Source organism: Chiloscyllium plagiosum, unplaced genomic scaffold, assembly GCF_037043375.1.
Source record: "Chiloscyllium plagiosum isolate Xiang-an unplaced genomic scaffold, Cpla_swu_hap1 HiC_scaffold_30, whole genome shotgun sequence".
NCBI lineage: Eukaryota > Metazoa > Chordata > Chondrichthyes > Orectolobiformes > Hemiscylliidae > Chiloscyllium > Chiloscyllium plagiosum.
This window is the reverse complement of record NW_028270168.1, coordinates 16,163,974-16,188,670: the sequence shown is the minus strand read 5'-3', so window position 1 is coordinate 16,188,670 and position 24,697 is coordinate 16,163,974. Positions and strand designations below refer to the sequence as shown.

The following is a 24,697-nucleotide window of genomic DNA, read 5'->3' as shown; positions in this document are numbered from 1 at the left end:
TTTACTTTGGTCCAGGAAATAGAGAGCTGGACTAAAATGTAAGGCAGAGACTAGGCTTTATTCAGCCAAAGGTATTGGTGCAACTGAGAAATACATTGCAAGGTTCACCATAGCCATAACAAGACTGGGTCAAAGCTGATTTTGGCATTATTTCACTCCACTCTGAGGTGGCACAAATTCCTGCATGTGGGTAAATCAGTGAGGGTACCTGGCACTGCAGCTCCCCGATTGTTTGTGCTCAACCAACAGTGTCTTCACAGCAACATCCCAGAATGCTCCTTGGTCATTAGCTGCCTCGACACAGGTTGGCATCGGCAAACCACTGGCTTCACCACCTCATCATGGCTGCTCTCTGGCCAATGTTCAAACTACTTTGGCCCTCCAACACTTTACTTTGGAGCTCTCAGGTACACCTATTGCATGCTTCTGTGAGGTTGTTTTGCACAAAGGGACACACACATGCATCTCCTGCATCTGTCCAGGCTGCCTCTTAGGCCTTCAGCTTGCTTTCTTAATGCTCACTCATTTTGCACTAACGTTGGGGCTACCAGCCTCTGTATGGCTCTCTTTGCTGTTTATTACACAGCATCTATAGTGCTCAGGTAAAGGCTGCCATCCTCTGTGTCTTGCATTTCCGTTCAGCACAAAGAGAGAGGTAGGCAGCAACTCACAGAGGGGAGCACTGAACATTGAAGAAGGTGAACAAGTTGCTGTATGGCAGCAGTCAATATCAATTTCAAACCTGCAGCATATGCCTAGCACTTACACAGCCTAACCACCATTTGTGTTTCAAACAAATGACCAATTATAAAAATCAAAATGGAGCAGACCTTACTGAGGTCAAGGAGAGCACAGTTGGCCAAGACGGCTATCAGATTCCCTTGCCCACGGTCAGTCAAATGCTGGGTCCTACCAGAGTCCAAGGATCCATGCCCTTGCATTCTGGGGATTGTGCTATGGTCAGTCTTGTCAGTCAAATTCAACCAATTCAGGTGGGTCAGTCAAGGTTGCCATGGAGACATCTCTCTGGGGAGTGGGCCATGCTCAGTCAGAGCTGTCATGCAAAGTTAGTTCGGTAGTGGGATATCAGTCTTGGGGTTTAGGTGATAATGGTCAGACTCCTGATGAGGAGGCAGTCCAGGGATCTCTGATGAGGGCAGACAATTCGAGCTCGGGGATGGGATTCATTGCACTTGAGTCACTGGGGGAACAGTGATGGTGAAACACATTCCAAAGCTAGCACAGAAAGGTAAAGCTTCTCAGCTGCCATATTCTCAGACTGAAATGTAAGAAGGTAAGGGCATGGCCAATGATGTGGAAGGGAGTATTTTCTTTGAGGGGTGGTTTTAATGGCAGCATGCTGGTAAAATTTTGCCCCAAACATAGCATGAAACCTTTGGTTTTGAAAGCTACAATTGGATAAAACTTCTGTGCTCCTTGTGTGGGGATGACAATGACTTCCTTATGAAGGTCTCCAATGCCACAGAATGAGGGTACAACACGAGGCTTCATTGTGATGGGTGTGTGGCCTGAGAGATTCGCTCCATAAACTTGTGCTATCTTGCTGATGTTCCCTGGGGGTGTTTTGTCAGTGGACCTAACACGGAGGTTGCTGTGATTTGGGTTCTGAATGTCCCTGTTAAGGATGTTTTAATGTCTAAAGCTATCTTCAGGCAGGAGTTGGTTGTTTGTGAGATATGACACAGGAGCAAGACAGTTTAAGAGTGCAAGTGAAGATATATTTACAGAAGTGTAAGGTTGTTTACAGCTCTGTGTTACCAGTGCTACCTCTTGTTAACTTTTGTTTGAGCAGCGTGTGTCTGATTTATTTGCTTACTTACTGAGACTTGCTTAGCACTAATAATGAGATGTGTTTTATGATCATTGAAACACAAAATATAACAATGCAATTCTATGAAACTGTCTTTCCCTCTAATTTCCCAAGTAACCTTACAGTTTTTAAATTACTGTGTTCTCAACAGGTTTGTATTCTGCTTTGGAAGTGCATGATAGTAAAGAGGTTTGTACTACCCCGATTACAGTTGGCCAAATGGAGGTTGGGGCTGCTCTTCTCTCTCTCTCTCCCTTGGTTTCTGCTCCTCATGCTGACATTGTCTCTGAAGTGTCAGCCCCTCTGATTCAAGTGGCCCCTTTAAATACAGTTCTCCGGGTCATCCCCAACTACAGTGGCTTACTATAGTTTACTATGTCGGCATGGAAACTGACACACAGATTCCTCCCATGTAGTCACAGCAGTTTGATACAGCAATGTAATTAATTAACATTATTCAGTCACTCCATGTTAATGAGTTTTTGCCTCAGGAAAAGCTGTTACAAAAGGCAGTATTGGATATTGTAATTTCTCTATTAATTGAGCCAACCCTAAAATCTGGGCTGTATCAAAAACAGTTCTAGCAGAACTCTAATGTATTCTTCCATCTGAAACCTCATAGTATTGTCTCATCAATATCTATTCAATATAGTCAATCAAGGCTTGTATATCTGTCTGGCTTGATCCAATTTGACGGTGAATTCTGCAACCTTTCTGGCTTACTACTTTAGTTCTCTTCCCAGCATGCCATTCAGTTGGCCAATTTTTCCAGCATGTCATTCAATTGGCCAATGTTGGTTTTAGTGTCCCAAAGGAGCTATTATTTTATTTCACTACCGACATTTCCCTCTTTTTAAACCAATGAGTTCTTTATGAATTTGGTTTAAAATTTAGATTGCTGTTGACAGGACGTCCCCTTTGAAGAATACATAAGGAAAGGGGTTAAAAGCCATTTTTAGCTCTGGTCTGTGTTTGTTAGTTGCTGATACCCTCGTGTCAATGTGAACTAGTGTGCTATGAGGGTCACAGCTCTGAGAACAACCATTTAAACACCCCTGCAATGCAAGTGAATCAAGGGATAACATTCTCTCTCACTCTCAATATTGCCAGTCAGGCACTGCTGAAGGGAATCAAAGAGTTCCAATCAACCGACAAAGCCAAGAATCTTGAAATTGACTGTTCACCAACTAATGTCAACATGACAAGGAACATTCATGCAATGGCCACCATGATGTTCAACTCTCTGTTCTTCATGACCACTTCAGAGTTGAGCTGTAATATAATTTCTTAACCTTTATCTTATTGACTTACAGTGCTTATTTTGAACTTATGTATATGTTTGTTGTGTTATAATTTCATATCTCATTTAGTAATTACATTAGTAAATTCAATTTTTTGGTTAATTCAAAAAAGTTAGTTTAGCCCCTTTCAAAGCTTAAGTATGTTTCTGGTGAGATTATGGTATTTGCAAGTGAAGGAATCGTTTTGAAATTAACCTTGTAGGGACTAACTGAGGGGAGCCAATTTGTGCTGGAACTGTATAAACTGAGGAATCTCACCAGGGGATGCATCATAATAGCAGAAAATCTATGGATAAGTAAAAATGTCTGAGACATTGAAAGACAAGTAGAAATATGAGAGAATACTACACTTTATTTTGGGTATTGGGAACCAGTGATGCATGGGAACAAGAAAATCCCTGGTAACTAGTCTCTGTCGAGCGAATGATGATCAATCCTAGTTCTTGCCAGGCATAGAATCAATGTGTGATTATTGTCCTGAAGAGGAGGTAACCCCAAGTCTCTTTCGGACTGAGACTGTTCCAAATATCAGATCCTTGGGTTGAAAGTTGCCTCTGAGTCAAACCCAAACAGCAAGGTTTGAATCCAACATCGGAGTTAGACAAGCTTTGCATGATCCACTGAAACCACATATTGACTAACTGTCCAGCCGACATCGGAAATTGGAGGAGTATGCTATTATTGGCGATAGGGATCCTTCCTATTGTACTCTGGGTAATTTTGCAGGGCAATGCTTTAATCGGTCAAATATTGCAGATGCTGGACATTTGAAATAAAAACAGAAAGTGCTGGAGAAACTCAACAGGTCTGGCAGTGTCTATGGAGAGAGAAAAACAGTGTTAATGTTTAGAGTGTAATATGACTCTTCTTCAGAATTACAAGGATTGAAAAATATTTTACATTTTATTCAGCTTTGAAGAAGTTTTGTAGAAGGGTCACATTGGATCAAAATATTAACTGTGTTTTGCTCTCCAAAGATATTCTGCTGAGTTTCTTCAGTATTCTCTGGTTTAATGGATAGGGTGGTCTTGACTTGGCTTACTACATAGTTTTATTTTGTGGGCACTTTTGGAATTCCCTTCAGTTAACCTAATCTAAGGCAATTAGTTTCAGGTTGGGGAGGAAGTGTCCTTTCCCTATGGGACACCTTTGAGGATTCTATGGGAAGCTAGTGGTGTAATGGTAATTCACTGAACTAGAAACCCATATAGAAGGGTGGGAACCAACACCACAAGCTTGGTGTCGGATTTGATGTTGTTGTCTTCAAAGATCCTCTTCCCCACGTGGCTGAGTAATGGTAATGTCGCTCGACTAGAAACCCAGAATCCCAGCCTAATGATCTGAGAAAATGGGTTTGAATCCCACCGTGGCAGATGTGGAGTTTGAATTCAATTAGAAACCAACTCTAGAATCAGAAGATGATCTAATGGTGACTGCCTAACCACCGTCAACTGCCACTAGAAACCCATGTGGGTCACTAAAGTCCTTTAGGGAAGGAAATCTGCCATCCTTACCCAGTCTGGCCTGGATGTGACTTTAAACCCCCAGCAATGTGGTTGACTCTGAACTGCCCTCTGTAATGGCTTGACAAGCCCAAGGCCAGTTAGAGATGATCAATAAATGCCAGCTTAGGCAACAATGTCAAACAAACAAATAAAAAGACTCAGGGCTGGAGACACTTAAAGACCACACTGAGCTTTTGCCAACATCAGACTCCCCACGGAACCCTAAAAGTTTCCACATTTTAAATCCTTCCTTAGTTTTGTCCCACCCTGTCTCAGGAATCTGCTTAAATCACATTTCCTCACTCTGACCTTCTCTTCTCCCGACTATAGATTGCAGCTTCTCCATCATCTTTGTGTTAATTCCCCATCAGAGATTAATCTTTCAGTCTGTAAGACCACTTACCTCAAGTATTCCCTTCCAAATCCACTTACCTCACCGTTTCTCTTCTTCAAAATTCTCCTAAAGGTTTCTGTAATTATCTGATGGGCTAATACCTCCATCAAAGCAGTGGACTGTGGAATGTCATAAGAATGTATTACGTTCCCATCTGTTAATATTGCTGCAGGTAATTTCTAGCCTCATCGCTCTGGCAGTGGTAAACATATTGTCATCTGCTGAGGCTGTTAGCAGTGAATTTCTTCCCTAAACCTCTCTGTCTCTATTCCTCACTTTACCCCTTTAAGATGCTGATTGAAATCTACCTTGCTGGGTCAGCTGGTGATCATTCATCCTAATAGCTCCTTATGTGCAATATTCATTTTTTAATGCCTTGTGAAGCTTCTGAGAATGTTTGCTATCTTAAAAGTGCTCCATAAAAGTAAGTTGTTGTTATGTTTGGCTGTGCCTTCGCTATCCCTCCATATAAAACACCTAACCATCTTTCCCCTGAAACATTCAGCCGAGCGCTATAGCAATGCAATTTATGGCTCTTCATTGTTGACTCAGTTTCAATCTTGCATGCACAAGTGGGTCCAAATTCACTTGTAGATTTTTTTTTGTTCCATTTTGATTTTTGGAATTTGGTGACAAATGTTATTAAAAGGATTTAAGGTTTCTCCTTTTTGGAAGACTCCCCAAACTTCAGAATTCCCAGATTGGTCTATTCCTTAAAGTTAAAAATCACACAACACCAGGTTATAGTCTAAGAAGTTTATTTGGAAGCACTAGCTTTTGGAGCGCCGCTCTTTCATCAGGTGGTTGTGATGAAGGGACAGTGCTCCGAAAGCTAGTGCGTTCAAATAAACCGGTTGGACTATAACCTGGTGCTGTGTGATTTTTAACTTTGTACAACCCTGTCCAACACTGGCACCTCCAAGTCATTAAAATGACTAGCCTTGCTTCCAGATCAATGGTCACGTTCTTGCTGAGCGATAGTGTGAATAACTTTGATAGTGTATGACTGATTGTTTCTGGCACAGATATTCTAAAGGAGTTACCTTGCCAGGAAATGTGATAGTTGGATTGACTACAGAATGTGAATTACTCTGGACATTTTAAGAGTTTATCCAGACTCCACTGTAATTTAAGTACTCCACTAACTGAGAGGACAAAGATAACGGGGTGAAGTTGAGCTTGGCCAGCTGGGTATGAGGGGCAATTGGTGAATCAAACGCTGACTTTTCATTCAGCCCAAGGTTCTCCCTAATGAATTTCACAGAATAATTATTCAAACACTTTTTGGAGACTTCTTAGTCTCAATGTCGCTTTTACTCATGAAATTAAAAGTCTTGGCAATATTTTTGAATTCAATGAAAATAGATCATCTGCTGTTTCGTTAGCAGCCTCTTTTGGATTGCTGACGTTGATTGAGTTCACCCCCAGTGAGTTAATTATTGTAACATATTCAGATCGGAAAATGTGAAAGCTGTACAGAAACTGACTGCTGCTACATTAACCCATTCTATTTATCCCAATCTCAGACCTAACTGCATAATTTCACTGGTTTCATTTCATTGCATTTCAAGCAATTGATTTGATAACTAACAAATCCCAGCACCAGAGATAAATGGCAAAGCAGTTCAGGCTGATTTAGATGCAGAAAGGATTGGTTCTTTAAAGAAATGTCAGCATGTCCATTTGAAAGGACACTACCCAAAGCTCCCCTTTAGGTGCCAGCTTGGCAGTCTTTTAGAAGCTGCAGCAAATAGACTTACAGCTGGTGTCAGTTCCTAAAAAGGAAAGGAAAAGCGAATGGTTTCTTCAGATAACGAAATACTAGATAATCTGGGAATGATTACCAGGGAGTAATCTCTTCAAGGATTCATACATAGTTTGAAACGTTTATATTGAATGTCAAGACAGTTCCACTTATCTTGTTTTTAATAACATACCCTAGCAGGTCTTCAAGAACATTCCTCATGTTAAGTCAAGGCATGCTATTTAACATGGTCACAACATACCATTCATGATTCGACAACAACAACAATCTATTTATAAAGCACTTTCAACATAATCAAACACCCCAAGTCCCATTTTCAGAAGCATTAGAAGATATACGCATAAATAGCTATTAGCGTAGGTAACCAAAAGCACATTCAAAGAGACAGTTCTTAAGGAGTGTCTCAAACGCAGCGAGAAAGAGAAAAATGGAGCAGTGAAGAATGTTTATCAGATTTGCAGAACTTACATTAAAGGAAAGCATGTTTGTCAATGATGGGGAGGTGGATATCAAGGATTCTCAAGAGGCCAAAATTGGAGGAACACAGAGGGCAGTTGTGTTTTGGGAAGGTTCTGGTGATAGGGAGAGGTGGGGCCACAGAATGATTTGAACACAATATTGGGAATATTAAACAAAGTCAATTTTAACCTTCAGTGCTCCTGGACCAGGAGTTATAAAAGGCCAGCAAACACAAGAGGGGATAGGTAAAACATCACTAGGTCACCTTAGCTATTTGAAAATGCTCTCTGCCCACATCCACTGAATCCAGAGACAATGACAGTCAGCGAGTCTGTCTCAAGAGATAGCTGTATCGTTCCAATGTCTGGAGGAGGCAAGGTTGGAAATGGGTGGACGTGTGATTTGCTGGCATTGGCTGGTGGGCTGGTTTGCTAATTATGGTGATGACAACATATCTGCAAGTGCCAGGTATCCAATTACAGGATTTCTTAAGAGCACAGCACAAATACCAACTGAAATATTTCAGTCATCAGTTGGACTTTTCCCAACCCCTACTGAGGAAGTGTTCTCCATCTTGAGATTCCTTCTCTTTCCCATCTACTTGGGCCCCTCCTGACTTCGATAGTAAAATGTCTCAGGGCTGAAGGGCCTCCTATTGGCCTTCTGGTCTTGGGAGCCCATCACCTTCAATTGGAGGGCTCGCGTGTAAAATTCATGTACAGTATCTGACGCCAAAGCCACACAATATCCTGACCAAGAGACACAGCTAATGCTGAGGTTCCGACCCTGCAAAGGCATTCTGCCCCATGTGTGCTGAAATTAATTTTCAAATATTTTTCAACCTTTCCAAACTTTATATGTGCAAAGTATTTGAGTCACTAACAAGGTAAATCCAAAATGGGAACACAAAATGGAGTTTGTGGTTTAATGCAGCACCACATTAGACTTGATTACCAGTGAGGTGGATGTATAATTGCGGAATGTATCTATGAGTAGGTTTAGTTGTGTTCAAGCCCTCCAGGAGAATGCACCATCACTAGTGGGAGACCTCTCAGACGTAGGGACAGATAAAAGTAAAAAGCAGGCTTATTTCTTTTTTAATTCTTTCATGGGTTCTGGACTTTTGTTGTCCATTCCTAATCGCTCTTGAACTGAGTGGCTTGTTGGACCATTTCAGAGAGCAGTTAACAGTTAACCACATTGTTGAGGATCTTGAGTCATGTCTAAAGCAGAACAGGCAAGGATCTCTCTAAAGGGTATTAGTGATATATTTTTACAGTTGTTGACAGTTTTCTGGTCACCATCACTGAGACTAAGTTTTAATTCCTGCAACTGCTATGATGTAAACAGAAAATATTGAAGAAACTCAGCAGATCTGGTAGCATTTGTAGAGAGAGAAACAGAGTTAACCTTTTGAATCTAGTAAGACTCTGCTTCTGAACCCAAAAAACAGTCAAATTGGGCTCAAAAGTTTAACTCTGTTTCTCTCTTCACAGATGCTGCCAGACCTACTGTGTTTCTCTAGCATTTTCTGTTGCTATGCTCAGAATTATTAGCTTGGTTCTGACACCTAAGACATTATCATTACACTCCACAATCTCCCATTCATTAAGACTATCCAAAGTATAGCCCAACAGGAAGGTGACTCAAAGCTACATGCTGCAAAATGCCAGTTAATCAGTTTTATATTTATTGCTGGCTACAGGAACTGGTCACTCAGCCTCTCAAGCCTGTTTCATATCCAACTTGGTTATGGCTTATCTATATCTTAAGTCCATTCACTCAGGTTCTGCAATAACAACAGCAGAAATCTAACAATCTCAGTTTTGATATTTTCAATAGGCTTTAGGTCGGCCATGCACCAGTGCTCACAGGCCTTCTCTACTTTGAGAACTGAGTTGATACCATTCATTTGGACAACAGTTTCATGTTGTTCACTGATAAAGAAAACCACTGGTGGAGTTGACTGGTGCATTAGTCATGTACGGGTTGTTCTGCTATAATGCATGCTATGCCAACGCAAGTTCACTGTAACGCTATTGATAAATTGGGTCACTGTTTCTAAAGAGTGAACTTTTAAAATGTGTGTTGGCTGTAATGCGATTATATCGCCAACACTTTAAGCACTGTTTCTAAAGTGCAATTTTTCTATAATCAGTGTTGCACATGAATACAACCATTACGTTGTACAAGAGCCAATTATAAGTGATACGTAACTAGGAGCACTAACTGGGGATGAACTTCAGTTGAAAACAATACAAACTTGCCAACTACTGTCTGTACAATGTCTAAGCTGTATGCTGGTTCCAAGACCATGGTTACATTATTTTCCCATTGAACTGGAGGAAGATGGAGCAGTTATATCTGGGGAGGGTGTGGTTTCCATGGTAATGCCACTGATTAATAATCCAGCAACCCTGCCTAGTGTTTTGGGGATAAGGATTGAATCCCACTGAGGGAGAAGGTAAAATTTGAATAAGAAACTAGGCTTACACTATCAATAGCTGCACAAAAAATATCTACTTCACTAATGTTCTTTAGGAGAGGAAATCTGCCATCCTTACCTGGTCCAGTCTACATACAACTCCACACGCAGCAATGTGATTGACCCTTAACTGTCCTCTGGACAATTAATGATGGACAGTAAATCTTGACCTAGCTGGTGATTCCCACATCCCAATAATGTTTTTTTGTAAATGGAAAAAAAAACTGCTGCTCTGCATTTTGCCTTCCATCATGTCAAATAGAGTCATAGAGATGTACAGCATGGAAACAGACCCTTCGGTCCAACTCGTCCATGCCAACCAGATATCCCAACCCAATCTAGTCTAACCTGTCAGCACCCGGCCTATATCCCTCCAAACCCTTGCTATTCATATACCCATCCAGATGCCTTTTAAATGTTGCAATTGTGCAAGCCTCCACCACTTCCTCTAGCAGCTCATTCCATACACGTACCACCCTCTGCCCCTTAGGACTCTTTTATATCTTTCCCCTATCATCCTAAACCTATGCCCTCTAGTTCTGGACTCCCTCACCCCAAGGAAAAGATTTTGTCTATTTATCCTATCCATGCCCCTCATGATTTTACAAACCTCTTCAAGGTCACCCCTCAGCCTCCGACGCTCCAGGGAAAACAGCCCCACCCTATTCGGCCTTTCCCTATAGTTCAAATCCTCCAACCCTGGCAACATCCTTGTAATTCTTTTCTGAACACTTCCAAGTTTCACAACATCCTTCTGGTAGGAAGGAGATGAGAATTGCATGCAATATTCCAAAAGTGGCCTCACCAACATCCTGTACAGCGGCAACATAACCTTCCAACTCCTGTACTCAATACTCTGACCAATAAAGGAAAGCAAACCTAACGCCTTCTTCACTATCCTATCTACCTACAACTCCACATTCAAGGAGCTATGAACCTGCACTCCAAGGTCTCTTTGTTCAGCAACCTTACTGTTAAGTGTATAAGTCATTGAACATGTTCAGATGCTGGGGCTTGTTTTTCTTTTGCAGAGTGTTGGTGACACTGGGAGAACACACCAGCTGCCAGCACTGAAAGAAACATCAAAGTTTCTGCAAATGGTTAACACTCCTTTCATTAGAAGCTGGATGGTGCACTGAGTGTTGGATCAGCCCTGTTTCCCTTGAGGATTACTTGGCTGCCTGAAGGGGCTTGAGAAGAATTTCCAGCAGTATTTGATAAATCGGTCAAAGATTTTTTTTCTCTACTTTTCTAGTCCCTTTCGAATGCCTGTGTGCGAGGGTGGGTCAGTGATATAATGTCTAACTTACACAGTTGCAATGCAGGGTAGGCTTGAAGGGCCATTTACTTCTTCCTTCTCATCTTTCATGTTCTACGTATTTGCATTTTGTCCCACCCTACAGATGATTTACTGCAAGAGCAAGGGAGCTGTGAGAAATGGAAGATTACAGTTGTTAGTCTTTGATTGATGGTGTCTGGTCTCGCCCTGTGGCTTCCTGAATTAATCTGATGATTTTAAGCTGAAATGAGAGACCTGTAATGCAAAGGGTTCACACAAGTTGAACTTAAAAACAGGAATAAATTAACTACTTTGGCTATTTGATGACTTGCATCTTGTTTCAGAACCTGCTCCTTGGACTCATGGAGAACTGATGAACCTATTGGATCTTCATGCAAATGACTCCTGGCAAACCTTTGTTCAGACAGTAATACGCCCGTCTTGCCATCTGGCTCTTCAGAATTCCAACATATTTTCCAAAGCAGCTGTTGTGTTCCACATGCTGTACTGTGGGTCAACATTTCTGAGGTCCACGTAGTCTAATTTGGATGGGGGAGGCTTTTGTGATACAATGGGAAGTTGATAGTGACCATTAAGTTTTGATCTTCTCTTCTGGATGGTATGAATCATGGAGACTGGCAATCTGGAAACCCCATAGTCTTCAGATGTTGATCCATTCTTAGGAATGTGTGAGTTCCTCACAGAGTTGGGAGGTATCTTCCCCTATGTTTACAATTAATTAAGAATTCTCCAGGAGACATGGTACTATTTGTAATCCAAATGCCACTCTTACCAGCCCTCTTATCAGCTTGTTTGTTTCCAATTTTGAGAGGTACTGGTATTGCCTGACAATTCATAATATGACATTCTTTTTATCATAATATGACATGCCTGTACCAAGAACTGTGGATGCTGAATACCTGAAAGAGAAACACAAATTGCTGGAGAAACCCAGCAGGTCTGACAGCAATTGTGGACAGAAAGCATTGTCAACATTTTGGGTCCAATGATCCTTCTTCAGTTCTGACAACAACCAGCAGAAAGTGGCTGAGGGGAAGAAAAAGCGAGTAGATAAGTGGCGATGCCCAGCCAGATTTCCCCACATCCCATAATAGAATTTTTAAAATGACCTGGTAAACCCCACTCTTGTGGTTAACCTACACCAGCAGCATTGAAAATGTCATGAGAATGACATTATTGTCTTTACTGATTACAATAGCTATTATAACCAGCTGAAAGATGGGACTGAAAACATGAAGGAAGGCATTGACGAAAATAGGAAAACAAATGGTGAGCTACATTCAGGATGTGAGAAGATGAAGCGATGGGAAGTGAAATAAGACAGATTATGATGGTACCTTTCCCTTTTCGCTTGTCAAGGATTTTAAAGTCTTCTCTGTCATTGACAACCAGGCTATTGGCTTATAACTCATCCCTGTTCCTTCCTTCAGTGAACTATGTTGGCAGAAAATGGGAATAAGGTCTGTAAAACAGTCAGGATAGATCTGGAATATTATAGTTTGAAAGACTTCAGAGGATACCTAACCTTACCATTTGGATTCACGTTCTACAAAGTTAGATAGCCTTTCACAAGTAGCTGAGAGAGATTCACAACATGCCACACCCAGTTGGTACAAACTATGACATGGTTGGTTGCACAAGAAATTACAGCTGAATGAGACAATTTTAGTCCATCTGCATCAGCCACCCAGCATTACTTCACAGACAACTTATTGAATTCTCTCTTGAATGATTCCTGGATTAACAAAGAGAGAAGTGAAAGAATTGACATGTACTAATTATAATTTTCCAAAATCTGTCAGATTCATGACTTGTGTTTTTATGTTAGAAAGCGCCCAGGTGATCCAAAAGACCCAGACCCTGGAGTGGGGAATAGGATCTCTTGCCTGGAGCAAAGTGTAACTCTGAGAATTTTGGGGCCAGCACGTTTTGTCCAGTGTGCTCCAGCAATCACTCTTTGTTAAGGATGTAATTTAAAAACAGCAAATGTAATTTATAAGGTGCCTTTAATGTCACACTTCACAGCAGCCTAATGAAACAAGAAAAGGAGAAAGCTATCTCCAATTCTGTTTTGTTCTTTCATGGAGGTGGGTGTTACTGGAAAGGCATTTCCCTCCCATCCTTGAACTGAATTTCCATTTAAGAGGGTCGTAAACAAGGGATCTCAAACCACAGGTAGGCCAGACTGAGAAAGGGCCACAGATTTCTTTCCCTAAAGGACGTAAGTGAACTAGACGGATTTTCCAACTATCAGTAGGAGGTGTCACAGTCACAATTACTGAGACTGTATTCCAGATTTACCAATGGGAGGCAAAGACTTGGTGGTATTATTACTGGATTGTTAATCCAGAGATCCATGTGATGTCCCTGGGGCCCCCAGGTTCGAATCCTGCTTATGGCAGATGGTGGAATTTGAATTCAATTGAAAAACAAAATCTGGAATGCAGATTCTAAATGATGACCTTGAATCCATTGTCAATTATCAAGGAAAGGCCCATCTGATTCACTTATGTCCTTTAGGGAAGGAAACTGCCATCCTTACCTGGTCTGGCCTACATGTAACTCCAGACCCACAGCAATGTGGTTGACTCTTAACTGGCCTCTGGGCAATTAGGGATGGGCAGTAAATGCTGGCCTAGCCAGTGATGCCCTCATCCCATGAATGAATTTTTAAAAATTTAAATTCTACTCAGTGGTGGAATCCGTGTCCCCAGGGTGTTAGTCTTGGCTGCTGGTTATACGAGTGCAGTTAGAAGGCTACGACACCCACCACACCTCTCTGGACTGACACTTAATGCTGCTTAGTCCTCAAATCGATCAAACATTTTCCAAGGCGCAGAATCCCTTCCGTCAACAACTACAATTTGGTTTGACCTCACCTTTTGTTTACTTAACAACAATTTGGCTTGGTGACCTTATAAAGCATGCAGTTACATCCTATCAGGAGATTAACACATCGAACTTTACCTGGTGTAACACTCCTGCCCTTATCAAGCAGTACGTTGTTTAACTTCCTGGGACCTGGGAGATAAGCGAACATTTGAAAAAAAAATGAATGAGACACCGTGAGGAGAATCATGTGCAATTGTACTTGTACGATATGAGAGCAAGGAGAAATGGATTCAGGAAAGGACAATGCAGATGATTACAGATTTTTGGTCATTGTGCTATTTTCAATAGTAAGAGGATTGAAAGGATACATGAGCCAAGCTTTTAAATAATGAAAGGAATCAATAATGTCGATATTGAGTGCTGCTTCTATAAAACCAACAGAGGAAAGTCAGAAGGTGCGTTTTAAGTTAAAATAGACACGTGCTGAATTTAACTTAATGAATAGTGTCTTCACATTTACTGAGTCTCATTGATTTTGGAATGGATTGCCTTTCTGCTGTGGCCGAGCTGGTTCACCTTTAATATGTTCTTAAGAGACGCTTTTTGCTTCCTGGGTCGGTGGGAGTAAAACCAGGTCAGATCCTCCTAAGAATAGTGTTGTCAAAATGAGCTATTCCTACTTCAGGAGTTTTTAATTGATTCCTATATCAATCTATTTTCACTGGATTATTGTTTAAAACGGCATATAATTTTGAAAACTCAACTAAAGTCCAGAAAGAGATACAGACTTACATTTTACATTGAACCTGACCAAATCCTCTGGTTCCAAAGTATTCCACTGCCAATGATCACAGTCTTTTGGAATGCAGTCATTATCGTTTGTCCAGGAGAACCTGGCAACAAATTTTCATACATTAAGCTCTCAAAAACTTCAATAAAGTCTGTATATTGTTTAAGAGTTAAATGTCGGTGCCTGCATTACATTATTAATTGTGATTAGATGGTTCTGCATGAACATATCTTTTAAGAAATTTATTTGGGTATCTTTACCCTCTGATCTGCTAGGACCGTTTCAAAGGGCAATTAAGAGTCAAACACACAGCTATGGGCTAGACCTGCAGATTTTCCTAAAGAACATTATTGGACCAGATGGGTTGTTACAATTGGCAATGGTTACAATTAGGCTACTGATTTTTATTTCACCATCTACCATAGTCCAACAATATGTAGGTTAGGTGGATTAGCCATGGGAATTGCAGGGTCACACGCATAAGGTAGGGAGTTGGGTCTGGGCGAGATGCTTTTCGGAGGGTTGGTGTTGGCAAAATGGCTTCAACACTATAGGGATTCTATCATTTTATAGTGGGACTTTACCCACGTCTCCACAGCATTAGTCTGGTACCCTAGGCTGCTCGCCGAGTGACCATAGCACTATTGGTTAATATAACATTAGCACCACTATGCTCTCCAACTGGTTTTGGAGTGTGCGGCTGATTTAGTTAAGTGTGTGGTTACTTGAGAAGGTGACTTCTGCATGGCATAAATTTTTCTCGATGATTCTTTTACAACTCATCATCAAAAAATGAAACAAGTGCCTCCAAATGACTCCAAGCTGCTGCTTGTAAAGAACACACTTTGTTGGTAGTTTGTGTCTGGATGGTACCTCCACGTGTAATTGTACCAGCCTCCACCACTTCCTCTGGCAGCTCATTCCATTCACGTACCAACCTCTACAATAAAACGTTGCCCTTTAGGTCTCTTTTATATCTTTCCCCTCTCACCCTAAATCTACGCCCCTTAGTTCTGGACCTCCCCAACCCAGTGAAAAGACTTTGCCTATTTATCCTATCCATGCCCCTCATGATTTTGTAAACCCCTCAGCTCACCAGATTTAATACTTTTAAGTGGTCAATGAATGGTCACTTAATGGTCTCAGCACACCCTGATCACCCGCCTGATGACTTGGAAACTCAGGCTGACCTGCCAGGTAAGTCGGATAATCTCCAAATGCCAAATCTGGGGGCAATTGAAGGCATGGAGGATAGGCAAGGATGGTGCCCTCTGAAAGCCAACCCTCTGCCCTTGTCACTAATCTCCGGACCGCTCCCCTTTCATTACAACCATATTCCTGTGGTCATTGCTGGATCTCCTCCAGGGTGGGCCTAAGCATCCTTTAGGACCCAGAGCTGCTGACCTCTGATTGGCCGGCAGATCTTGCGATCCGGCACGCCACCATCAAGTCACCTGATAGGCTGAGAAAATTACCCACAGGCTACTTTAAATGAGCTAGCTGGTGGGTAAGAGGCTGAACGATCTGGGTGGGTCAGGTCGGTGTGTTGGTTAGTACCTAACAAACGTGTCCTGGCATTTCTACAAATGTTGGGATAACCCTAGCCACATACACACACACAGACACACACATACACACACAGAGAGACACATACACAGACACACACACATAGACACACACACACACACAGACATACACACACCCTCTCTCTCACACACACACATTCTCTCTCTCTGTCATACATACACCTTCTCTCTCACACACACACACACCCCGTCTCTCTCTCTCTCACACACACACACAGCACACATACTCTCTCTCTCACACACACACAGACAGACACACACATTCTCTCTCTCTGTCATACATACACCTTCTCTCACACACACACACCCTCTCTCTCACACACACACACAGACACACAGAGACACGTACACACACATTCTCTCTCTCTGTCATACATACACCTTCTCTCTCACACACACACACCCCGTCTCTCTCTCTCTCTCACACACACACACACAGACACACATAGAGACATGCACACACATTCTCTCTCTCTGTCATACATACACCCTCTCTCTCACACACACACACATTCTCTCTCTCTGTCATAAATACACCCTCTCTCTCTCTCTCACACACATTCTCTCTCTCACACGCACACACAGACACACACACACAGACACACACACATTCTCTCTCTCTGTCATACATACACCCTCTCTCTCTCTCTCACACACACACACAGACACACACACATTCTCTCTCTCTGTCATACATACACCCTCTCTCTCTCTCTCTCACACACACACACACACACAGCCCCAGGGAGGGCAATTTGTGAGGTTTAGACATAATTGGTACTTTAATGCAACTGATCCAGGTCTCTCAGAGGCAGCTTTCAGAGTGAGCAGAACCTCTGACACTTCTGTTTATATATATTTTTCCTTTTTTTCTCCCACCCAGCTCAGAGTCAGTCCCCTGAACTGAGGAGACTCTGAATCTCATTGTTTTTTTTTCCTTACCCCAACGCTACTGCCGAACAGTGGTAAAGCTTATATTTTCCCCAACACCCATATTATGTATGTGCTGGTGTGAGACACAGTAAAAGACAGCAGGTGTATAAATCTTTATTCAATTTTCACACCAGGAAGAAAGGAAACACCCGAGTGGCCAGTGACAAGCAGTGCCCTTCTGACACTCGTGTGTATATCTGTCAGCCAGGACTCCCTGATCGGACCAGGTTAACAGCCCCAATCAGGGAACTCATAGTCTGTGAGGTCCACCCGGCTGACCTTGTTACAATCACTATAACCAGCTTGCAGCTTTACCAGCACAAATTAGATACAACAAAAGACAATATCATCACAAGCTGATATCTCTTCGCTAATGAGCCCATTGTCTTCCTTCCAAGTTTTACTATTCTCTAAGTTGTTATATCACTTATCTTGCTTTGAAACTGGTTATTGGACCCCCTCCTGATGATGTTCCCTGTTATAACTATATACATAGCCTCTGCTTCCACCAGTGTCAGGATGTACACAAGACACATCCTTCCTTGCCAAGGATATTTTGGATACAGTAATCACTCACTAGTCTCCAGAACTGTTGAGTGGTAGAGTCCATTTTAACTTTTGAATCATTGTGCAGAGTTGAGCCACTCCGGTAGTGTGCTTCTGTTTGGACTGACCCAGGAAAGCGATCATAATGGCTTGCAGCAGTGATCGTGCTGCTTACATGATGCTAATCATTATCCTGATCCATTCTGAACACAATGTGGTGGTGTGACACTACTATTATACAGCTCCTCTGGTCTGTACACTGTGCCAAGATTCTCATTGTGCTGGCACCAAATGTAGAACAATGCCAGAGTCCAAGCTCGTCAGTACTGACGCAAGCAACACTGTCTCCAAGATACTCAAACTGCTTTTGCCTTACTGTAGTTGCAGGAAGCCCAATCTTCTGCGATGCAGGAAGCCGCCTTCTGACATTGTATTGATTGAAAAGAATGGGTTGGATCAGCTCTTTTCTGTCAGTAGAGAGCATGCCTGGAGCGCAGAGGGCTGCCCTACCATGCCCTGTGGATTTGTGGCAATGCGCAGATAAAGGGCTGTGTCACCTCACCTTCAGCTATGTAACCACATACTCTTAAGTTCACACAGTTAGACAAGTGCTACAGCAGTGGGATCTTAAAAGTAAGGGTAGCTGAGTAAGAATTCTAACCCCATCACCCCGAGTCCTTAGCCCCTATTTGTACCAGTATTTTGTTTCTTGGTACTCAGTATCTATTTCATTATCCGTTTGTGGTTGCAAATCACATCATTAAGTAGCCACAGAGGCTAGATTCCAACTCTTTCCTAATTCTCAACTGAAGTATAGTTTGCTCAAGCACAAAAATAAGGATGGTGTGTAGTTTCCACATTAAAATGACAATAAACTAATAACTCGGGGTTTCAGTTTTTTAGGTCAATGCAGACAATGTCAGTCAAGTCCTGTAGATGGCATTCTTTCCTTCTTCTGAAGCATTATTTAATAAAGTCTGCTATTGTGTTTTTCCCAGACCCTCAATATCTTGACCTCCTTCATATATATCCATTTGTAGCCTCTCTGCCCATTTTGTGGATAACTAGATATCTGTAAATTAAGTCTTGACTGCCACTCCCTAAGGAGATTTGCTGTCGAGACTTTTCACATTTGATATTTATAAGAGAAACAACATGTGCCTTTTGTTTTGGCTACCCTCTGCTGTCATTCAGTATGAAAAGAAATATTCCACGCAGTCCATGATCAGTTGCCTTTAACAGTTATTTTTTATAAAGCATGCCATCTACTAATAATTTCTACAGCGAGTGTGCTGGGGATCAGAGTATGGTGCTGAACACACAAGTCTCCCCCTTACTTTGAATATTTCTCTCATTTTGCAGTCTGCGTGGCAAAGACAGAAATATCAAATTTGCCTCTTGGCAAACTGTAATCCTTAGATAGCAGCAAACCTGCTGCCCAGCCTGGACATTGACTCCTAGCTATTTGTTCCAGTCTCAGTGAAGAAAGTGTTACTTTGGTAGGTTTCTGCTGCTTCCATTTGTTGCTTGTTGTGACCGAAGTTCATTTGCCTGATTACACTGGTACATCAAAGGAAAGCTTAGACTCCAACCTCAGACTTACCAGCTCCGTGCTGCCAATGTTCCATTCGGGAGCTGGTGGGGATTTATGAATCTCACAGAATTGCTATGACTCGAATCACACTTTGATTGACGGAGACGCTATTGAGCCTTTCCCGTCTTGGGATGCTTTAGGTTCTGGTGTTGCATGATGCAGGTTGCAACTTCCTAATCGGCAGCTTTGGCACTGGGCCTTTACTGGGACCTAGAGTCATAGAGGTGTACAGCACAGAAACAGAACCTTCGGTCCATGCCGACCAGCATTTGGCCCATATCCCCCTAAACTCTTCCTATTCATATACCCATCCAGGTGCCTTTTAAATGTTGTAATTGTACCAGTCTCCACCACTTTTCCTGGCAGCTCATTCCATACATGGTTAGAGACAAAAACTGCAGATGCTGGAATCCAAAGTAGACAGGCAGAAGGGTGGAAGAACACAGCAAGCCAGGCAGCATCAGGAGGTGGAGAAGCCAATGCTTGGGGTGTAACCCTTTTTCAATCCGTACACGCACCACCCTCTGCATGAAAAGGTTACCCCTGAGGTCCTGTCCCCTCTCACCTTAAACCTATGCCCTCTAGTTTTGGACTCCCCTATCCAGGGAAAAAAGACCTTTTTTACTTACACTATCCAAGACCCTCATGATTTTATAAACCTCTACAATGTCACCCCTCAGCCTGTGATGCTCCAGGTAAAATAGCCTAATCAGTCTCTCCCTAAAGCTGAAACCTCCCAAAACTGGCAACATCCTTGTAAATCTGTTCTGAACCCTTTCAAGTTTCAAAGCATCCTTCTGGTAGGAATGAGACCAGAACTGAATCCATTGGGTGTCAGGGAGTTTTTAAACCTTCCCTTTCTCTACTTCAGACAGGGTTCGACTCTCCTGAAGGTGCAGACTCATCCTTAGGCACTTCCCTGCAGTGAATGTCCAATGGTGAGCCCCTCGATGGGCTATTCAACAACGGAGCAGTCACACTAGCACAAGCCCTAGTGGGTACTGACTGCAAAGAGGATTGGGAGAAGGTGTAACCTGTGGCTCAGTCTCTAACCTTCTCCTAAAATGTCACTGGCACCTTATTTTGCCCCACATTGAAAATAAATAGAGGCAATGGAGGGGAGAGGAGGAGAGGGGTAGGGAGGAGGCTGAAGAGGAGATGGAGTGGGGATGGGGGCAAGAGGGTCGCAGAGGTAGGGAGAAGGATGGACGGTATGGGAGGGCAGGGGGAGTTGGGACAGGGAGGGATTGGGGAGGTAGGGATAATGATGAAGTGGAGGGGAGGGAGGAGTGGGGAGGTAGGAAGGAGAGTGAGTGGAGGCAGGGGGCTGAGAGGGGAGGTGGGAATGGAGGAGGTGGGGAGCAGGGTGGAGAGGATGGGAGCATGTGGGAGGGGAGGAACAGTGGGGATAGGGGAGAGGAGATAGGGCAGGTAGGGAGGAGGTGGAGGGAGGGGAGTGGGTACTGGAGGGGGAATGGTGGGGATTGCTGTCGTACCTCCTGTGTCCTGCCTTGGGTGAGACCATCTTGTGTTCACATTCTCGACAAATCGGAGGATTTGACATTTCTCACCAACGTGTGAAGATTTTTTGAAATGAATAAACCAGTGATTCTGGTTGATTTTATGCAGGGACGGTTTTGAGGGGTGTAATCAGCTGCATGCAATGGGGGTAATGGCTGGACAGTCAGAAACAGCTGTGGGTCACCTCTGTTCAGGAACATCATCCACATCCTGTACCATGCCAGCATCCTGCAGACCAACAGTGGGTAATCCCCTGGGATCACAGATATCCACCCCCCATCCTCCCACAGGATCACTGACCACTGACCAGTGGATTATAGATCCTCCCACAGGATGTCTGACCACTGGATTACAGACCACAAAATCATATCTCCAGGATCACAGACCACAGGGTCACAGACCTTCGGATCACATTCCTGGTGCAGATGTCCGGCCCATCCAAGGCTGATAGCCAATCAGAGGCTGCAGGGCCATCTGTACTCTGCAATGTCACCAGGAGGAGATGCTGCTGGTACAACACCCATCAAAAAGCTCGAAGGGCTGGTGCAGCCAAACACTGGTGAGTGATGGTGCTGTGGGGTGGAGGGCATTGGAAGGAAACTGGGGTTCAGCAGAAAGGACAAGGGGACGACTTCCTCTGTGACCCCCCCCATCCCGTCACTCTCAAACGTCTTTCCTTTTCCAAGATTCCTGACCAGGCACTGAGTACCTTTGCACGAGAATCTCCCTCGTCAGCTCTCTGCACGCTAACATGCCAGGGTCTGCTGGTCATGCTCCTGGAGGGGAGATAACTCCTCCTACCACCACCCTCACCCCACCCCCCCAACCCCGAAACATTGTTGGGTCAATATCAGTGCTTCTACAATTATGCCATTAACTGGGCACCCATCTGCCACTGATTAAATACCATTGTCACCCACAGTCTCCCGATTTGTCATGGCAGAGGCTGGACAATTTTGACCAAAGTATTAAAACGTAATTGTGCTCATTATATTTAATTCTGAAAGCGTCATTTTTTGTATCCATCCTGCCATTGCCATCTGTATTTTCAATTGCTTCATTCATTTTGATTTGAAGTCTGCTTGAAATCGGCTCATTTGCCATCAGTTTTCCTCCGATTATTTATTCAAAGAAATGTTTGTCAAACTTCACTATATTTCTTTCCCAACATGACGTGAGGACATAAATCACATGAAAAAACATTGTTGTCTTGCTTGTACTTGGGTTCCTGAAACTGATGTGCATTTTTGATGGTTTCTCTCTCACCCAAAATTAACAGGGTTCGCTCTGCCTGCCCTTTTAATGCATTCTCTTCCCGGCTCCTGTGGTGTTTCATATCTTTCTCATTCTCCCTCAAAATCTATCATCTTCAGACTGACATCTAAGCTTACCCTACTATCTTGTCTTCTACTCTTTTTGACTTTGATTGTACCCAGAGTTTCGGCATAAGTTGCTTACATGGGTCACAATAGATGCTTTCTGGTTGGTTAGAATTATGTGCTGAGCAACAGTCAAGTCAAGAACAGTTGGAGGACAAAGTGGATATTTTTAATTCAGAGAACACAGAAGAAGTGTATCCCAGGAAGTTACTATGTTGGAAATGAAGTCTTGATGAGGAAATGGAGACGATCACATGTTAAGGAGACATAAAATGGGCAGAGGTTCATCAAGTTGTATTACCGGTGGATTATAGAAAGGAACTGTTGTGGTAGCGCTTGAGGTACCAGTAAGAGGTCATTTGGGAGTAAGGAAATCTCAAGACAAAATATAAAAACATTTTTATTGGCCTGGATTGCATAGAGATGTGGCTGAATTTTGCCGGACATGTCATACGTATTCGATAATGGGAAAGCCTCAGGCAGTGATAAAGCCTGGGAAAATTAACTTTGGATGTCCATGCAACAATCTGGAAAGGTATCAGACATATGGTAGTGTAATTGGAATGTTATTGGACTAATTATCCAACAAAATGGATTTAAATCTGACCACAAAATCATATCCCCAGGATCACACATCTTGAAATCATCCTCCAGGATCACAGACCACATGGTCACAGATTTCAGGATCCCCTTCAGTGAGATACTAGTGATGAGCATGGAGCTATTGGATGGTCAAAATGAGCTGTCTGATTTACTAGTGTCCTTTAGGAAGGGAAATCTGCTTTGCCTATATACAGAAACATGGAAAATAGGAGCAGCAGGTCATTCACCCTTTGAGCCTGCTCCACCGTTCAATATAATCATGACTGATCATTCAACTGAGTCACCTGATCCTGCTGTCTCTCCACACCCTTTGATCTCTTCAGCCCTATATCATGATTTTCACTGCTCGAAAACTCTAAAAGAAATACCAAGGACAACACCAACCATTCTACATAGCCTTCATCCACCTGACCAAGGCATTGACCCAGTCAAGTGGGAAGTTCGATGGAAGACTCTGTCAAAGGTTGGCTGTTCAGGGAAATTCATCAACACCTTCTGTCTCTTCCACAACAAGATGTCATGGAAGGTCCTCACCGATGGTCACATGACAGAACACTTTGAGGTCCATACTGAGGTCAAGCAGGAATGCACCATTGCTCCCACCATTCAAGCTTCCCAGTGGTGTGGACACTATCTACAGGATGGACAGAAGACTTTTCACTGTGATATGGTTGAATTCCAAGAAGAAAATGTCACTGAACCAGCTTGTGAAACTTCAATGTGTGGGTGAAAATGTTTTCTCAGCTTTCTCAGGGATCTTCAAACCTCGTGCCATGCTTTCGTGGAAGCAGACTGAAGAATTGGTCTCAGCCTCAATCTCATGAAGATTCAAATTCTTTATCAACCTATCCCAGGACATATCTTGATCTATCCTTCTATTAAAGATCAATGGAAAAATCCTCCTAAATGTGGAACATTCCCTTACCTGGGAAGTTACCTCTCATTGAAGGCTGATATCAATGCGGAGATTCAACGTCGTACCCAATCTGACAGCATTGCCTCCAGGTGCCTAAGGATGAGAGTCTTTGATGATCGTGACATTTGTGCTGACGCCAAGATACTTGTATATAATGCAGCCATCCTTGTGACTCTTCCATATGGCTTTGAAAACTGGACTACATCTAGACACCACCTTAATATCCTTGAGAAATACCATCATGATTGTTTGAGGCGGGTTGTCTGCATTGATAGAAACACAGTGAATGTCTCGAGTCCCATATGACACTTCTTCACAGCATCCTTGAAGCAGCCAATAGCACCAACGTTGAGGCCATGATCATCTGAATCAACTATGCTGCTCTGGCCAGCCACATCTTTATGATGCCTGAGTTCCAACTGCCAATCAAATCTTTTTGTCCCGGTTCAGGGAAGTCACTCGATTGATAGAAAGTCAAAGGAAGCATTTTAAAGATTCCCTAAAGGCTTCTCTCAGGAAATGCAACATAGACGTCTACACCTGGGAGACCCTCACTTAGAAGAAACTGACTTGGAGGAACCTCTGTATGAAGGTTATGCATGCAATTGTATCATGCAATCCCTCAGGAACATCTGACGGCAAGAGGAAGTACAGAAATAGAATAGGAGAAAGGAAGGCCAACAATCTCAAGGTCAAGATCCACTTCCACCTCCTGGAAATACCAGTCAAACATGTGGTCAGAGATGTGGCCAAAGGATCAGGCTCATCAGCCACACAAGGACCCACAGAGCTCATGACCAGTAACATGGAATTTCTTGGGTGGATAATTGTACTCATTAGTGACTAGTTGTCGGTGACGATATCTAGCCTGGCCCATATGTAACTCCAGGTCCATGGTAATTGGTTGATTTTTAACTGTCCTCTGAAATGCCTAGCCAGCCATTTGCTTGCATCAGA

The 24,697-nt window shown here is 42.9% G+C and overlaps 1 long non-coding RNA gene across 1 annotated transcript in view; it reads right to left on the bottom strand.

Moving 5' to 3' along the window:
• Positions 1-13,689: 13,689 nt before the first annotated feature.
• Positions 13,690-24,697, bottom strand: part of LOC122563548 (uncharacterized) — a 56,812-nt gene continuing 45,804 nt past the window's right edge. The window contains exons 2-3 of the long non-coding RNA XR_006315648.2: positions 14,665-14,765; positions 13,690-14,061 (exon numbers count right to left, since the gene is read on the bottom strand). This is a non-coding gene — a long non-coding RNA (uncharacterized LOC122563548). The remainder of the gene's footprint in view (positions 14,062-14,664; positions 14,766-24,697) is intronic.